This window comes from Lytechinus pictus, chromosome 3 (assembly GCF_037042905.1).
Source record: "Lytechinus pictus isolate F3 Inbred chromosome 3, Lp3.0, whole genome shotgun sequence".
NCBI lineage: Eukaryota > Metazoa > Echinodermata > Echinoidea > Temnopleuroida > Toxopneustidae > Lytechinus > Lytechinus pictus.
Window position 1 is genome coordinate 34446574 of NC_087247.1, and position 18666 is coordinate 34465239.

At 35.2% G+C, this 18666-nt stretch overlaps 1 protein-coding gene across 3 annotated transcripts in view; it reads left to right on the top strand.

The window, feature by feature from the left end:
- LOC129257386 (probable mitochondrial glutathione transporter SLC25A40) overlaps positions 1-18666 on the top strand; it is a 56839-nt gene that overhangs the window by 4001 nt on the left and 34172 nt on the right. The gene's annotated exons all lie outside the window — the stretch shown is intronic.

An 18666-nucleotide genomic window follows, 5' to 3' on the forward strand; every position in this document is an offset into this window, starting at 1 on the left:
ATTTTGAAACAAGCTTTCCCCATGATCAACTGTAATCAAAAGTACGGAAATGCATTGAATATCGTATCTCAAACAATGTTTGAAGAAAAAATGGTAATGAGGTTTGTAATAGCGCTTTTCTTATCACCGGCCAATCCTCTGAGAAGAAATTAAAGGATGTTGTAGGCCTATTAGCTTATGAGGTATTAGAGTCAGAGGCGTCGCTAGGCCTTTTCCAAATACGAGCGCGAGCTTACAATTTTTTTGTTTTCAGACACGAGACCTGGACATTCTAAGCATGTTTTGCTATCATAAACAGGATGGGTAAATAACTAAACAATCGATGCGAGTGCGAAGCGCGAGCCAAACATTTATTTTCCGACCTGAAAATTGGACCCTCTAAGCATCTTTTGTAGTCATGAACAAAATGGGCATGTAATCAAACAATTTATGCGACTGCAAAATTTTGATACTCCTAGAGAAAAACAGACTTCCTAATCATGAACAGGATAGGTATCTAACTAAACAATGTGAGCGCGAAGCGCGAGCTGAAAACTTTTGACAGTTTATGTACGTTTTTATGAAAGAAAACGCTTATAGAGCGCGAAGCGCGACTCATTTATATACATGACTTGTAATATTATACATAGATATATTTAGACGTAAAAACAGGATATTCTAAGCAATGTAAATTTGAACAGGATGGGTATGAAAACTGGATAGACTAAGCACTTTTTTCAATCATAAACATATTGGGTATCTAATGAAACAATGCGAGTGCGCATATGGCGCGAGCTGAATTATTTGTTTGTAATTATGACCTGACAACTGGACATTCTAAGCACTTTTTCATTCATTACGATCAAAATATAGGTATCTCGATAAACAATTATTGCAAGTGCAAAGCACAACCTGATTTTTTTAGATCTATACTTAAAAACGGGACATTCTTTGCACTTCTTGAAATTAAAAAAGCAAAGGGTATCTTGTTCAACAAATTTTTGATATTTTTGATCAAAACTTGACGTTGTAGGCCTAAAACGTTTTTTTCGATAAAGAACAAGCTGCGTATCCCAGTAGACATTAATGCGAGCGCATAACGCGACCTTAATTTTCATTATACTGAACTGAAATTAAACCTTTTAAAGGGATGGTCGGGGCTGGAAATATTTATATCTAAATGAATAGAGTAAAATTAAAAGAGCAAAATGCTGACAATTTCATCAAAATCGGATAAGAAATAACAAAGTTATATAATTTTAAAGTTTATCAATATTTTGTGAAAGCAGTTATATGCTCATCGTCATTAATATTCATTAGGTTGGCTGATGATGTCACATCCCACTTTCCTGTTTCTTATGTTATTACAGGGAATCATAATTGTTTCATTTCTTCATACATGTGTAAATGATGTGTCTAAATTATTACGAAATAAGTTGCGGCAATAAATCCGATTGTTTTAGTTCTTGGTATATAGAAAATGTTTGAATAAACCTAATTTCATATAATAAAATACAAAAGAACAAGTGGGGATATGACATCATCTGCCCACCTATAGGCTTCTTCTTCCTCGGCTCCTCTTCAAATTCTACTTTTTCATCTTCCTCCTCCTCCACTTCTTCTTCTAGCTACTTCTTGCTCCTCCTCTTCTTCTTCTTCGCATTTGTATTCTTCTTCTTCCTCCTCCTCCTCTTCTTCTTCTTCTCCCTTTTATTCTTCTTTTTCTTATTATTCTTCTTCTCCTAGTATTCTCCTATTCTTCTTCTTCTTCTTTTTTTTTCTTTTTATTCTTTTCTTCTTCTTCTTCCTCCTCCTCCCCCTCTTCCTCTTCTTCTTTTTCTCCTCCTCCTTCTACTTCTTCATCTTGACTTCTATAATGAATATCATGATAGTAAAAAGAAATAGACCAGTATGTGTGTTTTCTTCTTCTCCTTTTCATTATTCCTCTTCTCCTAGTCTTCTTCCTCCTCCTCCACTTCTTCTACTTCTTCTTCCTCCTCCTCCTCCTCCTCTTCTCCTTTTTATTCTTCTTCTTTTTATTATTATTCTTCTTCTATAGTATTCTCCTATTCTTCTTCTTCTTCGGCTTCTCCTTCAGCTTCTCCTTCTTTTTCTTCTTCTAATTCTCCCTTTTCTTATCCTTCTGCTTCTCCTTCCCATACTTTCTCTTCCTTCTTCTCCTCCTATATATTTCCAGGTTTTTTCTTCTTCTTAAATGGATGCTCCGGGCAAAAAAAAATATTTACATCTAAATAAATAGGGTAAAATTCACTTAGCAAAATGCAGAAAATTTCATCAAAATCTGATGACAAATAGCGAAGTTATTAAATAATTTAAAAGTTTAGCAATATAATTTATCGTGAAAACAGTTATATGCAAGTTGTCATGAATATTCATTAGATGGGTAAATGATGTCACATATACCTCATTTTCCTTTTTATGCTATGACATATCATAATTGTTTCATGAATACTGAACTGTTAAAAAAAAACAGCAACTAATACACAATGTCAACATTCTACATGAAAGAGAATATATTAGCGAAAACATCGATATGCTTCATGACAGTATTAGTGTCTTAATTTGCTTAGAAAGAGGGCAAATATGTCAAAATGTATGGCGTGATATTGCGCTAAAACGAGACCAAAACAACCTCTATGTCACAGTCACACTCACGAATCGGACAATAAGCGATCAATGGTATGTCATTCGAGATAACACAATCCCAACACAATAGCTTCCATCGGCTTCTCGTATCGCTTTTGTTGGTGTGTCTGCCACACAGTAATCTATGATACATACGGACAAAATGCATTTCGGTATCGGTAAAACACTATTAATTTTGTTTTATTTGTTTCTAATTTGTTTCTCTTGGAAAATTTACAGGAGACATTGCTATGCAGGTAACTGCTTTAATGAAACTCTGGCACATGAATCATGACGAATGTACCCTACCTCAATCCATATTTTAACTTTGTTAAAATATATATCTTTTAAAGACCCCGAAGTGGCAAAACTGCATCCCCCACCCCCGGCATTCCCGCCACTTTACAAACCAGTTTGACTTGTATAATCGACTTGGAAAAGACAGATGTATGAGACATCAGTCAACATGTTTCCTGAAGAAATTTTTGTTTGGTTTATTTAAGCCTACGCCCACGGGAGCCCTCCGAATTTACCCCATCCCCTTTCCGTATTTCGACTTTAAATTAAAAAAATATCGTGTTTTTAAGCCATCGGCAAGGCAATTTGCGTTTTTTTGTATAATAAAGCAACTTTTATATCTATATTTTTATATTTACATTCATCATTATTGATATTATTATAATTATGGCCCACATTGTACAAGCATTGCTTTTTAGTGGGTCCCTCCATTTCCATCTTAATTTAATTTCTATTGAAAAATAGTATACATATTTAAAACCTACAATATGTTGCCCAAATTGTCTAAGTGTTTTTTCACAATATATGTATCATATTTTTTTTTTGCAACGGATACAAATATTTATGTTTATATATGGTATACAATTTGTTTTTGTTTGATGGAAGTGAAATAAATAAATTTGAATTTGAATTTTGAATTATTATTAATATTATTATTATTATTTTTCTGCAGTTTGTAATAGTGCTCTAGCACAGTAAAGGCTATAACCCAACAGGAGCATGCCTAGGATACCCTTTCCCTTTTTGGTTTTATGTATTAAAAATAGTTTATTGTCTTTAGAACTCTTACAAGATTACTTTTGTTTGTATTGATATCTTGGAATATAGATTGAGGAGAAAATACTCTACAACTGACATGTAGAGGAGCTGTGGTACATTGAAGAAAAGCCACACAGCCCTTAATTGATTCCACTCTATGTTAAATTTAAATATTTTTAGAGCCCAATCGGAAGACAGGTGCATTTCTACTACACACAGTAAAGCCTCTTTGCGTTCTCCTCGTGAAAAAACAAAAAAACAAACATAGAAGGCATTGTTTTATATCTCATGAAATAAGTTCGTGTACGTGACGGTGGCCTGTCGAAGTTGCCCAACCGTTTATTTTGTTTTGACAATATATATTTAGAATATCGTCTAAATGAAGCCCTCATCTGGAAAAGGGCACTTATTAAAGGCAGCATCTACATTATATAGAAGAGGCCCTGGCACTGGGAAGAGGGGGCTGAAGCTTGTTAAATATCTTGGGACCAACATTTTACATTGAACCTTTTTTGCTTTTCAAATTTACATCAAGAAATTTAACAAGCAAAATAACAAAAAGGATTGCACTACAAAATGAAGTTTTTTTGGTAACGTTTCGTTTTTTTTTCGTTTTGTCACATCTGCCGGAATTCCAGGGGGTGCTGTCTATGGAGAATAACACACGCAGCACACCCCCCCCCCCTTCCGGAAAATCTTGCGGGTGCTTCAGCCCCCTCTTCCCAGTGCCAGGGCCTCCTCTATATAATGTAAATGCTGCCTTTAATAAGTGCCCTTTTCCAGATGAGGGCTTCATTTAGACGATATTCTAATTATATATTGTCAAAACAAAATAAAGGGTTGGGCACACTTCGACAGGCCACTGTCATGTACACGAACTTATTTTATGCCATATAAAACAATGCCTTCTATGTTTTTTTTTCAAGAGGAGAAAGTAAAGAGGCTTTACTGTGTGTAGTAGAAATGTATCTTTCTTCCGAATGGGCTCTAAAAATATTTAAATTTAACATAGAGTGGAATCAATAAAGGGGTTTGAGTATTTTAGAGCTTACGTGTGGCTTTTCTTCAATGTACCACAGCTCTTCTACATGTCAATTGTAGAGTGTTTTCTCCTCAATCTATTCCAAGATATCAATACAAACAAAAGTAATCTTTTAAGAGTTCTAAAGACAATAAACTATTTTTGAATACATAAAACCAAAAGGGGAAAGGGTATCCTAGGCATGCTCCTGTTGGGTTATAGCCTTTACTGTGCTAGAGCATTATTACAAACTGCAGAACAATTATAATAATAATATAGATAAATATGAAATATAGATATAAAAGTTGCTTTGTTATACCAATAACGCAATTTGCCTTGCCGGTGGCTTTAAAACACGATATTTTTTTATTTAGTGTCGAAATACAGAGAGGGGATGGGGTAAATTCGGAGGGCTCCCGTGGACGTAGGCTTAAATAAACAAAAAAAAACTATCTTCAGGAAACAAGTTAACTGATGTCTCATACATCTGTCTTTTTCAAGTCGATAATACAAGTCAAACTGGTTTTGTAAAGTAGCGGGAATGCCGCGGGGGAATGCAGTTTTGCCACTTCGGGATCTCCAAAAGATATATATTTTAACAAAGTTAAAATATGGATTGAGGTGGGGTACATTCGTCATGATTCATGTGCCAGAGCATCATTAAAGCAGTAACCTGCAAAGCAATGTCTCCTGTAAATTTTCCAAGAGAAACAAATTAGAAACAAATAAAACAAAATTAATAGTGTTTTACCGATACCGAAATGCATTTTGCCCGTATATACCATAGATTACGGTGTGGCAGACACACCAACAAAAGCGATACGAGAAGCCGATGGAAGCTATTGTGTTGAGATTGTGTTATCTCGAATGACATACCATTGATCGCTTATTGTCCGATTCGTGAGTGTGACTGTGACATAGAGGTTGTTTTGGTCTCGTTTTAGCGCAATATCACGTCATACATTTTGACATATTTGCCCTCTTTCTAAGCAAATTAAGACACTAATACTGTCATGAAGCATATCGATGTTTTCGCTAATATATTCTCTTTCATGTAGAATGTTGACATTGTGTATTAATTGCTGTTATTTATAAAACAGTTTAGGATTCATGAAAAAATACTCTGTTTTAAATTATAATTTGCATAATTCATGTAAATTAGGTAATAATAATCAAGGATATCCCAATCATTTTATGTCAATTTTCTTCCCTTTCTTACCCTAAGTCTTTATTTTCAATTTTAGGGCAGTTCTGATTAAATATATATTCTTAAATACTTATTTTCACTGTATCGACCTAATATGCAAATTTATGCAAATTACTTGCTTATTTGCATAGATACAGCGTGTCTCTTTGGATGAATCCTTTTCTTTTGACTCAAGGAACATTTGTGCCAAGTGGGACATTTGTACTAAAAAATGCAGCGTCCACCCCTTTTTTTGCAGACTATCAGAACTAACATTTCCCCAGTTCAAGTCTTAGAAATTTCGAAAGTAGTGCACATTTTTTCAAGGCTTTGATTATTGTCCAAAGTAATCTTGATATTTCAAAAATTTTAAGCTACTTTATACTTTTTTAGACTTGCATTACGATGCCCTGCCATGCACGGATCGACCTATAGATCTATTTCACCCTAAGGAGAGGTGCTATTATCATACAGATGTGACAAGTTGGACATTTCTCTTCGAGTTATTTTGGAGTTTTACAGCGGTTTTGTTGTTTTATCATTGACATAATGAAGTGAATTCAACATTCTATCTCAAACCGTTATATTTATTATTTTTGTGTGTCGTTGCCAGCTGTGTCTGTGTCCCAAACTTAGCCCATCAAAACTTTTGGATGATTGTCGAGATCAGTGCATTCTCATTTTGAGAGACCACGATGATTTTTTACCTCTGCCAATATTTCCTCTGCCATTATTACCTCTGCCATTTTTTCTTCTGCCATTTTTACCTCTGCCATTATTACCTCTGCCATTATTACCTCTGCCATTTTTACTTCTGCCATTTTTACCTCTGCCATCTTCACCTCTGCCATTTTTACCTCTGCCATTATTACCTCTGTTATTTTTACTTCTGCCATTTTTACCTCTGCCATTTTCACCTGGCACCTTCTTAAAGGGGTACTGCAGGTTGAAGAAAATAATACGGTTTGAACAGTAAAGTGAGACAAACAAAACACTGACAAATTACTAAAAATTGGAAATGAATACAAAAAATCTTTAAATTTTGCATTAGGCCATATTTCGTTGAAATTTATACAAAATTAGGTTTATTTAAATTTTGTCCACCCAGAATATTGCTTCAAAGATCATCATTTTGTTTAATACTCGGGCGACATACACACATTTTGAGACAATAACGAGTTCATTTCAATAAAATCAGAAAAAGGGGAAAGAGCTACAGGATATGGCATCATCGTTCCATTTATTGCATATTCATGGCCACATGCTGCTCAGTAATATCTTTTGCAAAAAAAAGTGTTAAATTATTAATATTCAAGAATTTTGTTACTTTTTATCAGATTTTGATGAAATTTTCAGCAATTTGCTCATCTAATTTTACTCCATTTATCCCTTTCACATATTTGTTGTGTGGGCCCGGAATACCCCTTTAATTCGGTCGAGGTATATTTCATATTACTTGTTATAAGAAAGGGAGACAATTTTTTAAGGGAGAAATTATTCACTAACATCGTCACTATTGGAGCCCTTGGCACTGTTAGTGATGTGTATTAACATTAGCGCCACTGTTATTGTTAGATTATTAGGAATTCGACTAAGCTTCTGTGAGTTTATCGATACCGGTAGGCCTACTTTTAGCGCCCTGTTAGTGAAAACAATCATGTGTCTAGGCGGTGGTCGCCCGTGAAAGATGTGACTGGCCCTATACTGTTAAAGGAGAATGAAACTCTTGGAGCAAGTTAGCTTTTGTGAAAGAAGAAAAATCAAAGAATAAGATCAACAAAAGTTTGAGTAAAATAGGACTAGCAATAGAAGAGTTATGAGCATTTGAATGTCGAGATCACTAATGCTATGGAGATCTATCCATTGGCAATGCGACCAAGATCTATGATGTCACAGATGAACAACTCTCCCCTTTTGGACACTGAAAATATACCCCAAAACATCTCTTTTTGCTCATTCTAATCATATGACAAACGATTCATCAATGATATAATGTTGTGAAACCTCTGTACTTGTCCTCTCATAAAGAGAACACCTCACCTTGTGATAGACTCTATAAAAGTGAGAATATAAGTGAAATTAGTACTAAAGTAATGAGGGAGTTGTACGTGTGTGACATCCCAGATCTTGGTTGCATTGCCAATGGGAGGATCTACATGGCATTAGTGATCTCAATATTCAAATGCTCATAACTTTCTTATTATTCATTCAATCTTCCTCAAACTTTCAACAATATGTTTCTTTGATTTTTCTCTTTGTTATGGATTCAGCTGGTTTCAAGGGTTTCATTCTCCTTTAACGTTCTGTTACGCTAACAACGCTTCTGTGCGGCCGCCACTGCATGATGTATGCCAGTCATGGGGGTGGGGTTGTTGGGTGTCAGACGGAGTATGATTGCTTTCTGTCATGGCTGTTATGTCCTGTACATTTGTCTGTGATTTGGCTGGACTGGTTATTTCATACTACTTATAGTCATGTTATTATTTGCAATTTGTGTATAATTATATGTTTGTATGTGATTGTGTTTTTTAAGAAGCTATTATTTAATCCGAACCAAAGTTATTGTTAAACAAGTGAGAAAAATTACAGGAAGAGGATGAAAGTTATATAACGAAAAGGAAATGAACATACTTATTAATTTTTTCTTGATCTAAATTCAAAAGGAATTAAAAAATAAATAAATAAAAAAGAAAGGGGTAAAGAGGGATTTCATCACGCCTATAACTTCAAAGGAAAACTTGGCTAGAGTAGACAAAAGTAATTTTTGATTATATATTGTTATCATAAATATTTCCACTTCACTTCGTTTATTTCCATTTCCACAGATTACAAGAAAATATTTGGCTTCGTACATTATTTTTGATATCATCAATAGACACAGAAAAATTGTGCGTTAACTAAAGGGACAAGGTTATTATACAAACAGGTTGGCAATGTAGGAGGCTACTAAAATCGGAGTTTGTAGAGTTAAAAAAAAAACCAACAACTTACAAATAGTATAGAATGATAGACCAAATAATAAAAACATAAAGAGGGTATTCCGGGCTGAAAATAATCAGATCCGTAAAGATAGAGTAAAACTCACCCAGCAGAACGCTGAAAGTGTCATCACAATCTGATAACAATATTTTGTGAAAACAGTATGCACACTGTCATGAATATTCAATAGGTGGGCTCATGATGTTATGTTCCCACCTTTCTTTTTCTAATGTTATTAATGACATCATAATTATTTTCATTTCATGTGTGTATTTCTCCCTTGTTGCAAAATAAGTTTCAGCAATGATTATCTTCCACATTAAATCAGTTGTCAATGCAATATTTTCAATTCTTGGTGGATAGAATTTGAATACATATTATTTCATGAAATAATTATAAAAGTAAAATGGGGATATGACATCATGAAAACATGCATGCATAGAACTGTTACCCCGACTTTCAAACTTTAAAATGTGATGAGGTTGTGATTTTCTTATTTTGTGTCCAATTCTGATGAAAGTTTTAGTGTTGGTTTGTCCTATTTTACGTCATCTGTTTTAAGTATCCCGTTAAGTACCACAACATGACAACGTGAGCATTATACAGCATAAATTGATATTAAACCTATGAAACACGAAAGAATGAAAAAGTGAGAGCTTAAAGGTATCAAAAATCTTGCCCCACACTCAAAACGGAGCTCACTAATCAACAAGACTATTAACGTAAGGCATGCATGCTATATACAAACCAAAATATCTTTATGTAAACAAATAGAGTAAAATTCACAGAGCAAAATACTGAAAATTCATCAAAATCTGATAATGTACAAATTTTAAAGTTTACCAATATTTTGTGAAAACAGTTACATGCACATCGTCATGAATATTCATTAGGTGGGCTGATGATGTCACATCCCCACTTTCCTTTTTCTTATGTTATTACATGAAATCATAAATTTTTCATTTTTCAAACATGTGTATAAAATGATGTGTCTCCATTATGATGAAATAAGTTGCGGCAGTAAATAAGTAATGCACCTCATCAGTTGTCAGTCCAATTGTTTTAGTTCTTCGTAGAAATTTTTTAAATAAACCTAATTTCATATGATAAAATACAAAAGAACAAGTGGGGATATGAAATCATCAGCCAAGCTGTTATTTGTTATCCGATTTGATCAAATTTTCAGCATTTTGCTTTGTGAATTTTACTTTGTTTATTGAGATATGAATATCTCCAGCCTGGACCATCCCTTTAACAAGTATTGGAAACAAAGCGATACTCTTGGCAAGTATTCCCTGAATTAAACCCCTAAACAAGTACAACGATATTTTAAGTGTTTTGTCCCTGACGTCGGTCGTCGGTTTTACCTTTACCTAGTACATCATTGGGTTTAGTACCGCCCCACCTCCCACATCTCACGCAAATCGTACTCTAAACACGTAGTGTTGGCTGTTGGGGTAAAAAGTACATCTTTTATAAAACATTTTGGTCTTAATTTTTTATACTTTCACAAATTCGACCCTAAACACGTAACTTTCGGAGCGAAATAGATACCTTTTTCATTATTTTAGTGTTTTTGACACCCTTATTACGTTGCGTACGTAACGTGCCCTATCTTGAATAAAGACATCCCTTTTACGTGTTTTTTGGTGGCGCATGGTATCCACTCGTCAATGTAAGTGCCCCCCCCCCGGGCTTGCACTATTCATTGAGTGAGTTCCATATCATCTTCACACTTTTCTTACATGTTGGACAGCACTTAAAGGGATGGTCCAGGCTGTAGATATTTATATCTCAATAAATAGAGTAAAATTCACAAAGCAAAATGCTGAAAATTTGATAAAAATCGGATAACAAATAAAGTTATTGAAATTTAAAGATTTGCATTATTCCTGTGAAACAGTTCTATGCATGTCTTCATGAATATTCATTATAGCTAGTACCCTTTGGTAAGGCATTTATCCTCATTATCAGGTACCTCGGAGAGGACCTTAAGCCGTTGGTCCCCCGGTTGCTTGCTCACAGGTATTCGTGCTTTCTTAGCAGTCAGGTAAAAGACCTCGGTATATAAGGAGAAGGGGAAGGGAAAGGGGAAAGGAAAGGAAAAAAAGAGGAAGGAGGACGAGGAGAAGAACAATATGGTAATAAAATATAAATGACACCACCCACTACCGGTGCCACGAGTCTAATTACTTCAGGAGGGCTAAAAATATTCGTTCGACCCAACCCCATTCGAATTTTTTCAATTTGCATGGTATTGCTGATTGACAAAAGTGTATGAATATGAATCAAAATCTAACACTGATTCTAGAAATGGTAACTAATGAACTTCCTTTGCCCAAATTGGGAAGATATATCAATGATTTGGAACTATTTTTTGACTGGCGGAAGAATTGGGGCTATTTTACTGTTTCAGTTGATGAATTTGATCCCATCATAATTAGTTATCTTCATAAATGGCGATTTATTTTTAAAATGAGCTTGCTACAATACCCTTCTCTGGTCAGATGTGGAATGTCAGATATATATCCTATCTAAAGGTAGTAAACATTCGACCCTCTAATTTCACATTTATTTTTTATAAATTTTTCTTAAGTGCCATTTTAACACAGTCACAAGTCTTTGGGGAATGTTTTACGCGCGTGACACCTACCCCCTTCCACTGAACAGTTCAGTGCCCCCTCCCCCCAAAAATGGAGCGCGCCCTCTATAGTTCACGCAAAGTAATTTTTATTGTAAATGATATTGCGTAATCACAACGTTCGGCAGGCGGTGTCTCGATTTCATCTTGAAAAAATTCCGGGAGCTAAATTTTGGTAAATATATTAAATATACGAGTACTGGTATATCTATGTGGAGATGATGGTAACTAAGTTAGAGGATCACAGGACAGGTGCATGACATTGTCGTCTGTTTTGTTATGCCTAGGCTATGTTTTCTTTTTACTTTTGCTTACATATCGCGCTGAGCTGTGCAGTGACTGCAAGTGCATGCAGTGCACGCGGATCAAGTCATCAACGTGGTCGTGACTACCTCGGGAGCTCAGCTCCGGCACGCTTTGCGGGCCGCGCCGGAGCCCTGGGGCCTGTTGCATGACGAGATGAGCGATACTTTGGAACGTCCTACTCCTAGGAGTAGGACCATTCTTCCGAGATAGGAAGATTAGCGACAAATCAGCGCTTTCCGTTTCATGATGGCAATTTTGTCTTCCAATTCCGCAACATCGTTTGATAATAATATCCAGGCTCCACACTAACCCTTTTTTTCTACTGGTCCAACCTATTCATGTCGGACCAGTAGATACCCAGTTTTTCAATTTTTTACTGGTCCGAACCTAAAATCTACTGGTCCCCAAAAATAAAGAAAACATTAAAAAAAAGGCGTGAGTTTATTTTGCTGTCCTTTCTTGTTACCCCCCCCCCCCCAAAAAAAAAAATGAAGGAATGAATGAATGAAAGACAAAAAGAAAGAAAGGAAGAAAGAATAAAAGAAAGGAAGGAAGGAAGAAAAAAGCAAAGGTAAGGAAAGGATAGATGTGAAGGAAGGAAAAAACGAAAGAACTAAAGAAAGAAAGAAGGAAAGGAAGGAAAGAAAGAACAAAAATAAAGAAAGAACTAAAGAAAAAAAAGAAAGAAAGAAAAAAAAAAGAAGGAAAGAAATGATGCAAGCAATAAAGAAAGAAAAAAGACAGAAAGTAATGAAAAAAGACAAAGAAAGAAGGAAAGAAGCAATAAAACAAGAAAGAAAGGGTAAAAGGAGAGATGGAAAGAAGGAAAAAAGAAAAAATAAAAGAAACAAAGGAAGAAAAAAGTAAAGAAAAAATGTGAAGGAAGGAAAAAAAAAACCAAAGAAGGAAAGGAAGGAAAGAGAGAACAAAAGAAAAAAAGAATGAAAGAAAGAAGGAAAGAAATGAAGCAAGCAATATAGAAAGAAAGAACAAAAGACAAATCAATGAAAGAAAGAAGGAAAGAAGGAATAAAAAAAGAAAGAAAGGATAAAAGGAGAGATGGAAAGAAGGAAAACAGAAAGAAAGGATTGAAAGAAGGAAGAAATCAAGAAAAGGGAAAATGATAGAAGGAAAAAAGAATGTTGGGAAGGAATAAAGAAGGAAGGAAGCAAGCAAGCAATATAAAAAAAAGAAAGAAAATGTAAAAGAATAAATGAAAGGAAGAACAAAAAAGAAAGACCAAACTTCAAAGAAAGAAAGGAAAGGAAGCAAGCAGTAAATAAAAAGAAGAAAGAAAAGGTAAAAGGATAGATGGAACAAAGGGGGAAAAAGAAAACAAAAGACAAAGAAGAAAGGAAGGAATGAAAGAGAGAAAGGGCTGAAAATAGGAATAAAAACAAGAAAGGGTAAAGAAAGGATGGATGGAATGAGGAAAGAAAGAAAGTAACAAAGAATGAAGGAAAGAAAGGGGAAAAGAAGGAAGGAAATGAAGAAAGAAAGAAGAGATAAATATAGGATGGATGGACTCAAGAATTAAAGAAAGAAGGAAATCAAAAAAGAAAGAAAAAGAAAGAGCATTAGAAATAGAGAAAAATATTAACAGGACAGAAAGAATGAAAGAACGAAAGACAAAGAAAAAGGGAAAATTAAAAAAGAAAGACGGTAAAAGAAGAGAGGGAAGAAACAAAGAAAGATTGAAAAGAAAGAAGGAAAGAAAGATTGAAAGAAAACAAAGGAAGAAAGCTATTAATATCATCATAAATAAATTATCAGTTTCTTTTTGGCTCAATTAAAATATACTAGTACTAGCTACGAAAGAAACCAAGTGTATCAACACACACACAAATGCATATCATGTATTCAAATGCTATCATGTATTCAGACGATATCACCCGAAACCCGATCTCTTTGAACTAAAACAGAAGTGAAAATTTATCCTTTTACTGCTTACAAATGACAGAGTTACCCCAATTTTGGCAAATTTTTAGGAAATATGGACATTATAAGAGCTTTTCATTAGTGTGAAATGTGAATTTTGACAGTTCTGTGAGAGATTTCTGCCAGAGGTTAGCCAAGCTTCGTTCGTGCAGCCAGTAGGAAATTTACCATGTGGGCTGTGTGGCTGGCTAGCCATGTGTACACTGTATGTTACCCTATTAAAAATTGCATGCGATTCATTCTGTGTGTGAATGCCAGAATTTAACGGGAGGAAAATGGTTCGCAATTTGAGTCATGGAATATTTTTCATGTTTATGTTGGACTAGCGAATTTGACCATTTCTGAAAAAGTTACTGGCCCAACAATAGTTTTTATTACTGTTTATGTCGGACCCATAAATCTTGCTATTTTTGGAAAAATTACTGGCCCGACAATGATATTTTTTACTGGTCATGTCGGACCAGTAAATCTTGCTATTTCTGAAAATCTACTGGCCCGACAGTGATTTTTACCGGTCTGGGACCGTCGGACCGGCGCGAGTGTTGAGCCCTGTAATATCGATAGTACGGTATTGGAAAATTATTTAGTCTTCATCATCACCTGAACTAACCCAGGAGCTTACCGTGTATTTTACCATACTCACGGGACTAGGGTGAATTATGGTCTAAATATTTCTCCAAATGAATTGTGAAAACAGAAATTATGCACTTACCACGATTATATGGATGAAGGTCTAGCGAGTGGCAGTTTCCTGACATCTGGGCACAGACTGGAACCTCAAAAAACGAAAAGTTCTCTCCTTCTACCCCCGTCTCGATCGGCCATTTTTGTTATGAATCATAAACGTTGGTCATATTTAAAGTTGATAACTTTGTGGAATTTTATATAAGAATATTAGCTTTAAGAATACAAAAAAATATATATGTTTAATTTTGGGGTTAAGGAGTCGAGACTACATTATTGCTTTAACATGCCATAGGGGCCTCTTCGTGTGGACTTTCCATAATCTTTTAATGAACTTATCTTCATTTGTAATGATTGTGATGGATTTGTAAGCTATTAGGCCTAATCTATATCTTAAATGCAATTAGCTATTTTGTTACTGCAGATTTTTTTTGTTTCATTCATCACTTATCTCAAGTTAGCACAACTGATCCATCAGTTAATTTTCAATGATTAATATTAATCTCAGCCAAAAAAAAATAATTGTCATGAAAGTAAAATAAAAATAAATGATTTAGCATGTTTAGTAACATCTTAGTTTTGTATCGTGTTTTTTTTTTGCTGAACGTAATAAACACGTTTTTTACCATTCATAATTTCTTATGAAACATTTCAAAAATTTGATTAATTTTCACAAAATAGTTATATGCACATCCTGGTCGGTCAGTAAACGGGGAATGATGACATCACTCAATATTTATTTAGTAAATGAGGGACATCATCAACTCTCTTATTTGCTTATCACTGAGTTGTGCATATACATGTAACTACGTGTATATCATAACTTTCTTATTTCAAATTCGATTGAATGAAATTTTCACCATTATGATTTTTTTTCTGCGGTGGTCACTTGACCTTTAAAGTAGTTGAATAGACAATGTCTCATCTCTTTATGGGTTTATGGGCCTTTTTTACCAGAAGTACTTGTTTTATAAATTTCTTTTATTCTTTCCTCCCTCACTTCTCCATAATTATATCCAACTAGCACTGTAGCAGCAATTACCTGTGCGGCACAGGGGGTAGTAGTCATTTTTCTTTATCAAGGTGTGTGTGAGGGGGGGAGGGGGTGACATTCTTGTATGTACAGCTAGACTGCCTATTCACACTTAAAGCCAAGCAGTTTATTGATGAAAATTGAAATATATTAAACAACTGATTCATAGCAGACTTCTGTAGGAGGTTCAATTAAGTTAATCATCTTGGGTTGAACTGGAGGAAGAACTTCAATAATTATTACAGAGCAGCATTTCCACAGGCAAGTTTATCATGAGTTGAAGATAAGTTTTCAGTAAACACTGATTTCACGAGAAAGTGTGTAAAACCAATATGAATTGTCAATACAAATAGGAGACAACCTGAACAAGAACATTTCAGTAATTTAATAGCTGCAAATGAGTATCTTGCTAAAATAAATCGGTGTTTCCAAAGAAATAGATGTAATAGGACAAGTAAAACTTAAGTTTCGGAAAAACAGTATTTTGCATGAAATCATCAGTATTTTTCTAATTTTCAGGACTTAATACTGATAATAAGTACTACTTTGCAGCTCTGACTTATCATCACGAGTCTAGATATGGCACAGTTGCATGAATTGAACTGTGTGAAATCCTAAACTCCCAGATGAAAAACAATTACACTGTACATTGCCAACATAGATAACCACATGGGACAGTGTATTATTATTGTTTGGGAAAGTACTCGAAATATGGCTTGAATCTCATGCTGGTTTTGCTTATTTCTCAGCAATTACACAATTTTGTCCAGAATCTTTTGGCACATACTTTTTTATTCCTGTACATGGTCATTTGATTGTTTTCTATACCAACTCAATTTGATATTGTTACCACAAGTGGCATTTTTCTTTATTAATTTTTGATGCAACATATTTATTTAGGATGAATTAGGAAATGACTGTTTAACATCATGCTTTTAAAGATTGTAATATTGCAACATAAAAATTCATATCATGGTCTGATCTAAAATGAGAAGCAAGAGAAAGCAAAAACGGAATAGAAAGACGAAAGAGAAAAGGAGAAAGGGGGAAGGGAAAAAGAGAGTGAGATAGAGAGAAGGGAAAGGAAAAGGAAGATGGCGGTCAATATATGTAATGACATTCAAGATCAAACAGAATTATAACTAAATTATTCCAAATGATAAAGTTAATCAAAAAAAATTGATGAAAATTATTAATATAAACATGATCAGATATTAAATACTTAATGTAATGTCATTCAATATTTATTAGAGGAACCTCTGATGATCTGTGCTAACTCGTCCATTGTCATTTCCGTCTGCGTCCCTGTCTCGTCGATGTCCGTCATGGTCACGTCAGTCTGTGTACCTTTCTCGTCAATGGCCGTCCAGGACACGTCAGTCTGCATCCCTGTGTCTTCCGTCTCGTCCACGTACATCATTGACACATCAGTCTGCGTTCCAGTTGCAGTCATTGTCCGTCGTCATATATGTTCGAGTCTGTTGACTTTCTTTTCGTTGCTCTGTCCTCCCACAGCTGCTTCACGCGCTTGGCATATTCATCTCTCTGATTATTCACACTCTTTCGAGCATACTCCATCAACTTGTCACAGAAAGTCCCTTCCGCCATTCACTTGTCTTGTTTCTTACGCAAATAATGATGCTTTCTATCGCCATCATACCAGCAGCCAGCTTCATGTGAATCAGTCGATCCAACATTCCAAAATCGCGCTCCACTCCTACATTGGTGTTTGGCACGCTTCTGGTCTCTCTGACTTCCTCCTCTTCCATTTCTGCATGCTTTCCTGACGGCAGGTGATCTTGAAGCATTTTCTCAGTTACCTGGCAAAAGGTAACAGAGCATTTCCAATTCCTGCTCTGTCATTGGATCAAAGTCGGTATTAGGGTGAGCCGGGTGACCAGTTCAATGAATATGGGATCTGAAGGGTCATGTCTGCCTTCAAACAGAACATCTTCACCACATATGAATTTACTCGCATCACGTGCCCACTTTATTTAATTCAATTCAATAATGGTGTTTATTTTACAATTTGACAAGTTCAACTGCATACATGGCGGCCAATTTGCTGAAATTTTAGCATGCTTACAAATACAATAATTGTCTAACATATTACATTTCAAGTTAAAAGACAGTATACAGATAATTATAGCATGATACCATTCTATACATACAAACATTATAAGGAAAATAAATGTCATAAATTCTAAAAATCAGATTAATTCATTAATCAAAATTGCCTATAATATTAATTAAAAATTACTAATCCTAAAATTTAAGGCATCAATAAAAGACATCTCAACGAAAAAAAACATAAAGATTACATTAAAATAATGAGGTAAAATAAGAGTAAAGGTGAAAGACTGATAAAAGATATTGCACAGACAGACATATTGAGAATGAAATAATTACATTATTGTGAATTTAAAATATTAACCATAACAGGTAAAAGGCTACATGGCCTTGATCATTAAGGACCTGCCGCAATGGACCCGTTACTAACTTGTCAATCAACCCCAGTGCTCGAACTGCTGCAAGGTATCGACTCATGCCAAGGTTCGTATGCACCGCTTTGAAAAGTAGGTTGTCCTCCCTGCTCTCCTCAAAAAATTCTTTGAGATGGTCAGAGAAAGAAAATACCAGCACCGTTATGAAACACCATGTTAAATCTGTTCCCCTTGAATGGTGCAAGCGGAAAAGAGGTTATGTTTTTTACTGCAGGAATGAGCGGAATTGAAGGGGCTTCCCTGATTTCTCGCAACCCCGGTCCTGTACTGACTTGCAGACAGTCTGCACCTAACGCACTGTGCCACAACCAGACTCCACATGGACCCCACTGACTGCCTCAGCTCCCACTTTGTCTTCGCCAAAGATCATCCTTTCTCAGGCTTGGATAGCGAGTGCTGAGTAGTCTGCAAGACCAACCAAATAATGGAGGCCACAGTAAAAATCAATCATGGTTGCGAATTTGGCCTGCTCGTCTTTATTCATGTCATTCCACCCTTAACGATGTGTGGTAGAATGCTTGCTCTGTATTCCTTTAATAGTACATGTAGGTCATAAAACTTTTTTTGGCTATGTGGTGTTAGCTCATGGTATTCTTGATGTTTGCAATTATCTTTTCTACCAGCTATGTTGAGCCTGGCATGTCAGTGACTTCTTTCAATATGCTGATCAGAGTGTCTAGGGCTGTTTGGGCA